Source organism: Leptonychotes weddellii, chromosome 5, assembly GCF_054177405.1.
Source record: "Leptonychotes weddellii isolate Sample4059 chromosome 5, ASM5417740v2, whole genome shotgun sequence".
In the NCBI taxonomy this organism is placed as follows: domain Eukaryota; kingdom Metazoa; phylum Chordata; class Mammalia; order Carnivora; family Phocidae; genus Leptonychotes; species Leptonychotes weddellii.
Window position 1 is genome coordinate 43,046,162 of NC_138373.1, and position 11,268 is coordinate 43,057,429.

Here is an 11,268-nt window from a genome sequence, read left to right on the forward strand (position 1 = left end):
CTTGATTATTTGTTTTTTGGGTGTTGAGTTTGAGAAGTTCTTTATAGATTTTGGATACCAGCCCTTTATCTGTAGTGTCATTTGCAAATATCTTCTCCCATTCTCTGGGTTGCCTCTTTGTTTTGTTGACTGTTTCCTTTGCTGTCCTCTTGAGTCAGTTTTATTAATTTTTATCTTTCTAGGAATTTAGTCATTTCACCTAAATAATACATTTGTTGACACACAGTTGCTCATAGTATTATATTATAAAGCTTTTAATTTCTGTAATGTTAGTCTAGATTTCTTCTCTTTCATTCCTGATTTTGTTCATGTGAGTCTTCTTTCTTTGTGCCTGGCCTGTCAAGCTGAACCTTTGTTAATTTTGCTCATCTTTAAAAAATAATTAACTTTTGGTTTCATTGATTATCTCAATTGTTCTCCTTCCCATTTATTTCTTTTCACTTTAGTCTTCATTATTTCCTTCTCTCTACTTGATTCATGTGGATGTCTAGGATCCTCTCCATTCCCTCCTTAGTGCGTATGCACGTTTATGCATGTGTGCAGGCTTCCAGACCACCAGGAATATGTGGGAGCTTATCAAGGCCTTTTGTTGTTTTATTATCCAGCTTTCACTGTTAAGTTCCTAGGTATCCTGTCAATCTGACAGTTTCCCCAGCCAGGTCTCAACCTCACACTTGCTGTGACACAAACATTCCTCATTCATCTGCCATCAAGATCATTACTCTGACAATGCCCAGGGGCACTGGATCTATCCACATTCTGCTCCAAATCCAATTGGCCTCCTTCAGCAGCAAAGCTTCTGGTTTCTAGGGCTTGTCTCACCCCAGTAGATCTAACATGTTGACCCAACTGAGGGAAGAGACAAAATTGGTCTTAGAGATACTCACTAGTTTTACCTGAGATTTAGTCATTTTTCTTGAATAAATACTTCTCAATTTGTTGTATATCTCTGGTTAATTTCCTAAGGACTGGTATGGTTGTTTTTGATAATTTTGTCCAGTTTAGCATTGCTTTTTGTGGAGAGGATTGTATGATCCCTCATTCTGTAAGTCAAGATTGTTGTTTTAAGCCACTAGATTTGGGAGTAATTCTTTTTTTATTTTCATTTTTATCTTTTGGTTATTATTTATTTTTTTTTAAAGATTTTATTTATTTATTTGAGACAGAGAGAATGAGAGACAGAGAGCATGAGAGGGAGGAGGGTCAGAGGGAGAAGCAGACTCCCTGTCGAGCAGGGAGCCCGATGCGGGACTCGATCCCGGGACTCCAGGACCATGACCTGAGCCGAAGGCAGTCGCTTAATGAACTGAGCCACCCAGGCGCCCCTGGTTATTATTTTTTTTTAATTTGAGTATAGTTGACACACAATGTTACATTAGTTTCAGGTGTACAACATAGTGATTTGACTAGTTTATACATTATGCCGTGCTCACCACAAGGGTAGCTACCATCTATCCCCATATATCACTATTACAGTATCATTGAGTATATTCCTTATGCTGTGCCTTTTATTCCTAGGGCTTATCCATTCCATCACTGGAAGCCTATATCTTCCACTCTTTTTCACCCATTGGGGGTAATTTGTTAGACAGCAACAGATAAAATGAAACAGTGGGTTCTTACCAGGTACTAAGTCTACTAAGGTGAACATTTCAAATTCCTGTTTTGAAGGACAAGGCACACAAAGGGAAAGTAATAAAGCTAATGCTGTTAACAAGATGACCTGTTTCCCATATAAGAAAATCATATTACCAAAGGCAATGCTGCTTCTGTATTTGAGTTCTATTACAGCACATCTGCATGAGTCTTGCATATGATCCAAGACTTGGATCTACATAAAGATCCAAGAACTCTGTATGTCCTCTATGGTGGTGTTCTCTAGCATTTATATGTTGAAATATATTTTATTAAACATTATTTTTCTTTATGTAACTTTAATGTTATAGTCAGCTTATTATATAGATCTTTGGAATTGGCATGTGGATACATTATATCATATATAAATTCTATTTAGTAAAGAAAGAATTGTGAGGCATCTATTATAAAAAGGGGTATTGAAGTCATAGTGTTGAGAATCACTAGAGAAAATCATCTCTATGCTAAGACAATATTAAATTTGCTAAAATCCGCTAGACTAATTTCTCCTAGGTGCTTGATGAATCTAGGAAACTTTAAGGAACTTGTTTTAGGTTCTAGCTCGTGACTATAACCTCTTTCCTGTTTTAAGTATTGATTAATTTACATGTTGATCCCTGGCACAATTCGGAGATAAAAGCAGTGAGAGTAATTGTTTAACCAGCTTCAGGAGGCTTAATAAAACTATCATTTATAATACATCTCATGTCTAAACACAAAGAATCATGAATAATGTATACTCTGTGTGTGTGTGTGTGTGTGTGTGTGTGTGTATTTCAAATGCCCCCAAAGTTTTGACCTTTGTTATTTGGCACTTTAATTTTTGTTATTTGGTTTAATTTATTTAATAACAACAGTAAAAGAATTCATTCTCATTTAATTCAGCATAGGGTTTTTTTCTGTTGTTTGGAAGCATTTGTATTATATGCTAGGTACTGTTCTAGAAACTGGGTTCCAATGAATAAGACAGGTGTATGAGACTGGTCTGCATCAAGAAATAGAACGCCACTTGGATCGTTCAACCACAGAGACTTAAGGGACTATTTATATTGGTGAGCAGATTTAAGAGAGGATGTTGAGGGCACTGTGACTGGTAACAAGGAAAAGCATTACCACCCAAGGCTTAGAGGAACAAGGGGAGAAAACAGTTACCAGAGCTCCTTGAAAATAGCTCTGTGGAGAACAGGCTGCCCTGCAGGAACTGTAGTTACCAGAACCAAGGCCCAAAGCACAGTGACAATAGAGCAAAACTACACTGGCTACAACTTCTCCTCTCTTTCTTACTTCCTGTTTGTGCTTCCCATGGGCTAATTCCAAGCTCGAGGACCCAGCATTCAGTCTGTGAAGGTGAGCCTCTTGGGCTTAGAGTGGGGCCAAAAGAAATGGAAGGTGGTCATGAGGGCACCACATGGAAAATAAAGGGCATACCATCAATCAGTCTTTGGAGAACTTACACTTCTAATGGTGGAGACAAAGAGGTAAATGGGCCATGGTAATAGAATATTGTATGTACAAAATGGAGGATATCCCAGAGTTCTGTGGAAGCACAGGGAGTGAGATCTACTCCAAAGTGGGGGTGCAAAAGTCTTCACTAAAGAAATGATTCTTAGTACAACATTTGAATTCTGACTAATATTCAGATAGGCCGAGAGAGGTGGGGAGCAGAGTATTCTAGGCAGTGAGAAGTTCAGGGTCTATCATAGTAATTATATACATATCCACCCAAATCATTTATTTAAAAATCTATTAGATATCAAATCCTGTGGCAGGCAGTAGGGATTTAAGACATGATTGTTATTTTCAAAGGATTTGTATCTTTTTTTTTTTTTTTTTTTTTTTTTAAGAGAGAGAGAGCAGGGGTAGGAGGGTCAGAGGGAGAGGGAGAGGGAGAGAGAGAATCCCAAGCAGGCTCCATGCCCAGCACAGAGCCCAATGCGGGGCTCAATCCCACAACCCTGAGATCATGACCTGAGCCGAAACCAAGAGTCAGATGCTTAACCAACTAAACCACCCAGGCGCCCCTGGATTTATATCATTATTATATTCAGGATTGTTAGATGACTGACTCAAAGAAATATAAAATAGGATTAAATTATGTCTATTTTTATTACAGTTTACTCATTTGACTCACCATGTTTTACACCAGAGTTTCCAAAGGGTATTCTGAAGAATACTTCTTATATAAGTGTTTCTCAAGAAATAGGTTTTGTAATTGGACATATTGGAAAGAGGCTGGGTTAAAAAAAGTTAAACAGGCACTTTTAGAGCATGATGTCTTGGTCTTTATTATGCAATTGTGCCCATAATACCTGAGGCAACTATATAGACTTTGTCTTCCAAACTCATTTCAACACAGAAACCATTGACTGAGAAGCACATGTTGAGTCTAGTGTTCGGAGGAACATAATTCCAATATGTGGCAGCTATCTTTCCCAAATTAAGAAAAAAAATCCAATTAGAAGATGATTTAAATTAGTAGACAACTTCCAATATTTAAAGGATGACAATATTTTCTGTTTATGGGCGTAAAAGTCATTCATTTTTATTTCTACACATCTTGCTTTTCTTTTTTTCAGTTTTAGTTTTCAAGTCTTTACATTGTAACTTTCAAGGACTGAAAGACAGACCTGAAACAGAAGGCAAAGCTGCCTGCATAGACAGGGAGTGTGATGGGGGTTTCCACCTTTTATGTCATTTTCAACATCAGCTGCCACCCTAGTAGAAAAGGTACCAATGAAAGTTGGAGGAGTTTGTTGTTGTTGTCTTCGATTGCTATGTATCTATTTTCAAGTTCGGGGTTAACTAGGAGTGACTACCATTGTTTTCTACTTTTCAAAAATAATAAAAACTCACTGCATGTTGATCTCAAATCCAACATCATGTAAAAAAGTCAAAGAAGATGAAAGCATTGAGCAGAAATATCAGCATTAGAAGATCTGGATTGCTTGTTCTTTTCTTTCTTTTTTTTTTTTTTTTTAAGGATTTATTTATTTATTTATGAGAGAGATGGGGGATGGGGTAGAGGGAAAGGGAGAGAAGAGATTCCCCACTGAGCACGGAGATGAGATGGGGCTGGATCTCATAACACTGAGATCATGACCTGAGCTGAAATCAAGAGCCAGATGTTTAACCCTTAACCGACTGAGCCACCCAGGCACCCCTTGTTCTATTTAATAAACTTTCAAAATGTATCTTCTATTTGTACTGTGTAGATTTTCCATTTGATAAAGTATGATATTTAAAGTAGAGCCCTTTCAGTGTGTAATGCATTTCTCTATTTGATACACCAAGCTTTTTCCTGCTCCCGATCTCCTTGCTATGGGGAAATGGCAAAAAAGTTGAAAAGATAAATGTATGTCTTTTGGTAACGTTCAGCACATACAGCTTGATGGACAAAGATGTACTAAGTTTTGTATGAAATTTTGTGTCTGCCCCCACAACAATTGGAGTGAAAGTGTTATGGGTTGATGCAAATAGACTTAGTATGCCAAAGAAATCATAAGGAGAGAGGGATAGATAAAGATGCAGTCATATATATTACCACACAGTGCTGTGTTATGTTGTCTTTTTAAGTATATCATAAGACAAAAACCCCCTCAACTCAAAGAGCTCGATAAAACCGGCCCCTGGTCCTAGACAGCCCTATGAGCAACTTGCTATTCAAGTTTTGTCTAGGTCATTTGGATTTAGTCTTTTCTACAAAAAAAAAAAAAAAAAAAAGCGGGGGTAGGGGGATGAAGGAAGTGGTGGTGGAGGAAGACTAATTTTCCTTCCATAGAAGCTCAGAGCAAAACTGCTTGCTGATTGTAAAACGCTTTCAAATGGCAAGTGCTTCTCCATAAATGTGCATCTTTATTCATTTTTATGTAAAACAGATCACATCAAAAGAGACAATTATTCCTTGAAACTAGATGTTGCTTTCTTGATCACCTTTAAATTGAAATCCTCATGTGAGTGGAGGGTAGACAGTGGAGGGAAGATGAAAGAATCAGACTTCTATGGGGCACTAATTCAATCAGAAGGAGAATCATCACTGAGTCTGCTACTTCAAAACCATTCGGGGGGGATCAAAAAGCCACCAGCAGACCCGTCGGAACAATGACTCTGCATTTTGGTGGCCGTGCAATTTTCTCAGCTACTGATTGGTATGAATAACGCTGACGGAGCCCAGGCTGATAACATCACTGGAAACGAGGGATGAGGTCTGTGAAGATCACAGGAATGGGAAATCCCTCCGTGGTGGTGCGTCTCATCACGGTACAGATCTCATCAACATCGAAGAGTGACCTTTAGTGAAGGAAGCGTAGGGTGGAATTCTAGTCTCTTTGATTCTTTTTTTCTGGTTTGAGTTATGAGGGCGCAACAGCCAGCAGCAGCATGTAGAAGTTTCCTCCAAACGATCTTGGTCCATCTCGAGATGACAGTCTGCACAATTATTCCGTGTCCCAAGCCCACTGACAAAGCACCGTAGGAACAGACGCGACTAAATCAGAACTCTAATCTGTTTTGAATAAAATGCGTGGAACCTCAGATGTAATCAATCTTTACCGGCAGTTTTAAACTGGTGACGTAAAAGGTAGACATGCTATTTTTCTAAGAATTCATGGAGTTTTAGTTCCTGCATTGCCAATGAGCTGATAACTTGGGGAAACATTCATTCTCCTAGTTGATATGTTTTGCTTGCATTTGGATCTTTTTTGAGGTTTTGTTTTTACTACCTGTTATTGAAGTGTGACATACATACAGAAAAGTGGACAAATCATAAGGGCACAGCGCCATGAATTTTCATAACATGAACAAGTTGTGTGACCTGCACCCAGATGAAGAAATGGAATTTACTAGAATTCTGGAAGACTCCTCCTGCTTCTTTCCAGTCACTGTTCCCTTCACAGGACAATCATGATCTGATTTCTGATACTGTATATTTGTGTCTGAACTTCATATATAAATGAGTTATATAGTATATATATCTTGTGTCTGGTTTCTTTTGCTTAATATAATTGTGAGTAATCCATATTATTGTGTTAATTCTCACTGCTGGATAATATTCCATTGCACGAACATACCACAGTTTATTCATTCATTTTACTAATGAAAGACATTGGATTTTTTTCTTATTTTTGGCTGTTACTAATAGTACCCTTACAAATATTTTTTTACATGTCTTTTGGTGAATATATATATATATTCACCAAAATATATATATATATATATATATATATATATATATATATATATATATATATATATCTTGTTTTGGCACATCCTGAGGATCAGAATTTCTGGGACATAGGTTAAATGAATGATGTGCTGTAGGAAATATTGACACTGATTTTCCTCCTTGGAACCCAGAGGAATGAAAGGTACATCTCACATTGACTCAAATGCAGGAATTAAACATGGATATAAAGTGAAGGTCAGGTTTTGCTTTATAGCAGGTTTGTGAGTTTATGCTTTACACGGGTGCCAAATTGAGGAGCCCAGGTGTTCCCACCATCATATCCTGGTGTTTCTCACACTATTCTAGAAACCAGTTGTGTTCCTGAAATCACTGAGTATCTACAGTGCAATGAAATGTTGCCAGAAGACAGCTTTTGATAGACTTAAATTTGATAGTTGATAGTTGAAGTCTCATTGCAAGTATATATATATTTTCACTGTTGAAAGTTAGCCAGGACAGATCAAGGAGTCTCTAACTAGAAAAACCTTCCCAGCTTTGGGGACAGAAAAGGAGGTAGGGTGGCCCTCAGATGGAATATTCCAGAAGAATATTGAATTTTGTTGAAATATTCCAGGAGAATCATGATATGGTTATAGTCAAATTAAATCTAAAAACAACCCCTAATGTCATATCAGAAAGAGAATTTCAATTTACATGAAAAAAAAAAAAACCACAAAAAAACAAAACAGAAGAGCTAAGGGTAAACCTCTGCTATCAAATGGATAAATAAATGGTGGACCTGGGGCCTGATCAGAAAATGGTGCAAAGCAAAATGATTCCTATATACTGGCCTTTTCCAAAGGGAAGATTAAATGCTGCTGGAGGACAGTTTTTGGCATAACGAAATTGCAGCGATTTGGATGCAAAGTAAATTTCTAGATTGTGTAAAGGTTTGTAATCACCTGGAAGGATATCAAAACATGCCAGTGAATGAAACCACCTCTTCTGTATGAGGAATGTAGCACATGCAGGGTCTCTTTACAGACCCCGTGTCTGTAAGGTGCACCTTGCATAATTTATTACAGACGACTTACGGACTGCAAAGCTCCGGTGCACAACTTCAGGAAATGAATAATTTATCAATCTTTTAAAGATACTCTGGAGCATTTCTAAAGGCAGACGGGAGAATCTGCAGTGTACTACACGTAATTTTTCAACAATAGTAGTATAAAATTAAATGACCATTGACGAAAATATGGGCATAGGATTGTGAAAGTGTACACGGCGATAGAAGGGTTCCCTTTTCTATTTGGTAAAATGGATTTTTATTGGCTATAAAAATATCCATGCACTTAGAGAGATTTCCTTAGCAGATGAGTATAACAGTTATATTTGTAGTACCCTTTTAATAATATTGAATTTAATTGACTTATATTTATTTGATTTATATTCCTACCTAACTCTTCCTAGGACACATGCAGCAAATTGACTTATATTGATTTTTTAATTTATTGCCTTGTTTAAATTGTCTGGAAAAAAGAAAAGATCATTTTTTACATTTCAAAATTTTCGAGAAGAAAATGCTTTTTTAAAAGGGGTAGATTTATCACTTGATGTGCTTATGGTTATGAATGAATGAATGATCATATTTAACTGGAACACATGAGAGAAAACATTTCTTATAAGTTGTACAGAGTCTTAAAAATATAAACCTATTTAATATATGGTTAGGTTTTTAAAAATGTTTTTTAAAGATTTAATTTATTTATTAGACAGAGAAAGAGAGAGAGGGAGCACAAGGGGGGGGCAGAGGGAGAGGGAGAAACAGGCTTCTCACTGAGCAGGGAGCCCAACTCAGGCAGCCTGAGATCATGCCCTGAGCCGAAGGCAGACACTCAACTGACTGAGCCATCTAGGCACCCCCCTGATTGGGTATTTTATTATTTACTGTTAATTGCTAGTAGGTATAAGCCCAACTATAGTCTTTAAACACAACACATATATTTTTTTCAATAAATAAGATACCATATTTATTACAAGCAGGTCAAATCATCCCAAATTTGGCAAGTGGAGCCTGTTAAAAAAATTCAGATATGTTGTTTAAACCTTAAAACTTATCATTGAGTCCATAAGAATTAAATAAGAATGCCAAGCCACTATTCTTTGTGTTTTAGCAAAAAAATAACAAAAAGTAAAACTAGTATTATTAGCATTTTAAAATGGTTAATATCTCATTATTCCTAGGAATAAAAATGTAGTAAATATTCAGTTAATAGTAGCACTTAGCTTTTTCATTAACTCATAAAATTTGCACTGATAATATTTATATTTACTGTCATAATGCTAATATTCCCTAAATTTATCTAGAGAAATGATTATAATTTATTGAGTATCTAGTAAATTACAAATGCTGTGAGAATATGTGTGTGTATGTACATACACACACAGATATATCAATAAAAATACTGTTGATTTTCAGTTACAGTTGGTAAAATTTATTTTAAATCTTAGGTATGGGTTTCAAAATAAAAATTTGAGAGTTATATTAGGTCTTATTCTTATATATAAGGAAGAACTAAAAAAGAGCATGTTCTAGGATGTTATTTTGCCTTTATCTTTAGTTTTGTACATAATAAAAGTTATCATTTATTGAATACCTATTATGTGAAGTCTCATACTTGGCATCCTATATACCTTATTAATGATACCTGCAAATGCTCTTCTCTAACAGTATTTCAAATAGGATGCCTACTATGTGCCAAGAGCTTTGTTACTTTGGTTACAGCCGTGAATAGTTCTGGTACAGATCCTACTCTCTGGGAAATGGTATTTTGATCAGAGAGACTAGAAATCAACACAAACCAAGTAAATAAATACATAAAAAAGAGAGTAGTTAAGTGCCACAACTGATAATAAATAATAAAATAAAATAAGTAACTCAACAAGTCAAGGATAAAGAGAAGGATGGACAGAGCAGTTATTCCAGAGAGTGGTAGGGGAAGGCTTGTCCGAGGTGACACAAGAGCAGAGACCCCAAGGGATGGAGGTAATGAGTTGTGTGAAAAACTGGGGGTAATCCTTCCGTGAAAAGCCTGGGAGCTGCAGGGGGCTCAGCATCTTCACACCAACATCAGGAAGGCTAGGATAGAGAGTGACAGAGACAAAGGAAGAGAGAAAGGCGTGGGCCCAGCCTTGTCAGGTCGCTGGAGTCATTTGAAATTTGCTCCAAAAGGGATGGTGATCCCTTAGGGAATTTTAATCAGAAAAAATGGCATGATCTGATCAGCATTTGAAACACGCCTCTCTGTGACTCTGTGGGTAACTGAGTGGAGAAGGAAAGAAACAGGGAGATGATAGGGGCGCCTCGGTGGTTCAGTCAGTTAAGCCTCCAGCTCTTGGTTTCCACTAAGGTCATGAACTCAGGTGGTGAGATTGAGCCCCATGATGGGCTTCCTGCTCAGCATGCAGTCTGCTTGAGATTCTCTCTCTCTGCCCCTTCCCCCGCTCAATAAATAAATCTTTAAAAACAAGAAGCAGGGAGAAGGGAGAGTGGCCACAGCTGAAGTGAGGGATGACAGTGGCCTGGATGAGAGAGCTAGTCTTGGAGATGGTGGGAAGTGATTGAATTCTGGATATATGCTTACATCAGTTAGTCTCAGTAAGAAACAGATGGTACACCCAAATCTGGATAACTCAAGCAGAATCTATTAACAAGGGGATCATTTACAGAGTTGTAGGGATAGGGACATTCTACTACCCCTTATTTTGTACCTTCACTTTGCTCACACTTTGGTAAATTACTATGTATATTAAATTCTCTCCAGATAACCCAATTGAATTGAATTGAATTTACTTTCAACTTCCTGCCAGATCCTGATGGATACATTACTGAACCCCCAGATTTTGCCTGATACACGATAGGTTCTCAGTAACTATTTGAAGAATGAATGAATGAATGAATGGATCTGTAGGAAAGCTTGTGGTAGGATAAAACAAATATAATTTACCAAAGTACTTGGCACATAGTAGTCTCTAAAAGTGTTGCATTTTTAAATTGTCAAATTATTACTCCAACATTTGCATTCATCCAGTCAAAAAATTTATCAATCAGAAGGCACAATATGAGTCCCTAGGAAAGACAAAGATGAATACACAAATCCTACCCTCAAAAAGCTTATACTACTCAAGGGTTCTTTTGTGAGACATGATTACTATGTTTACTATTATGGGATTATGTGCCAAAGACTATGGGCGTAAGAAGATAATTTCCCATAACATTGGGGGGCCCTGGGACATTCCTGGGGAGGATTCAAAGAGGTGAGATCCATGATGGGTCCTGAAAGGTAAGTAGGAGTTAACTACTCCGTCAATGGACTCAATGGCCAGGGTCAAGTGTGGTATGTGGGGAGCTAGATGGGGAATTTTTCATAGGGAAATGGCACGTACATAACTAAGGAGCTTTGCTGACAGGA

At 37.2% G+C, this 11,268-nt stretch overlaps 1 pseudogene; it reads right to left on the bottom strand.

The window, feature by feature from the left end:
• LOC145721352 (large ribosomal subunit protein uL6 pseudogene) overlaps positions 1 to 6,046 on the bottom strand; it is an 18,795-nt pseudogene extending 12,749 nt beyond the window's left edge.
• Positions 6,047 to 11,268: the final 5,222 nt, after the last annotated feature.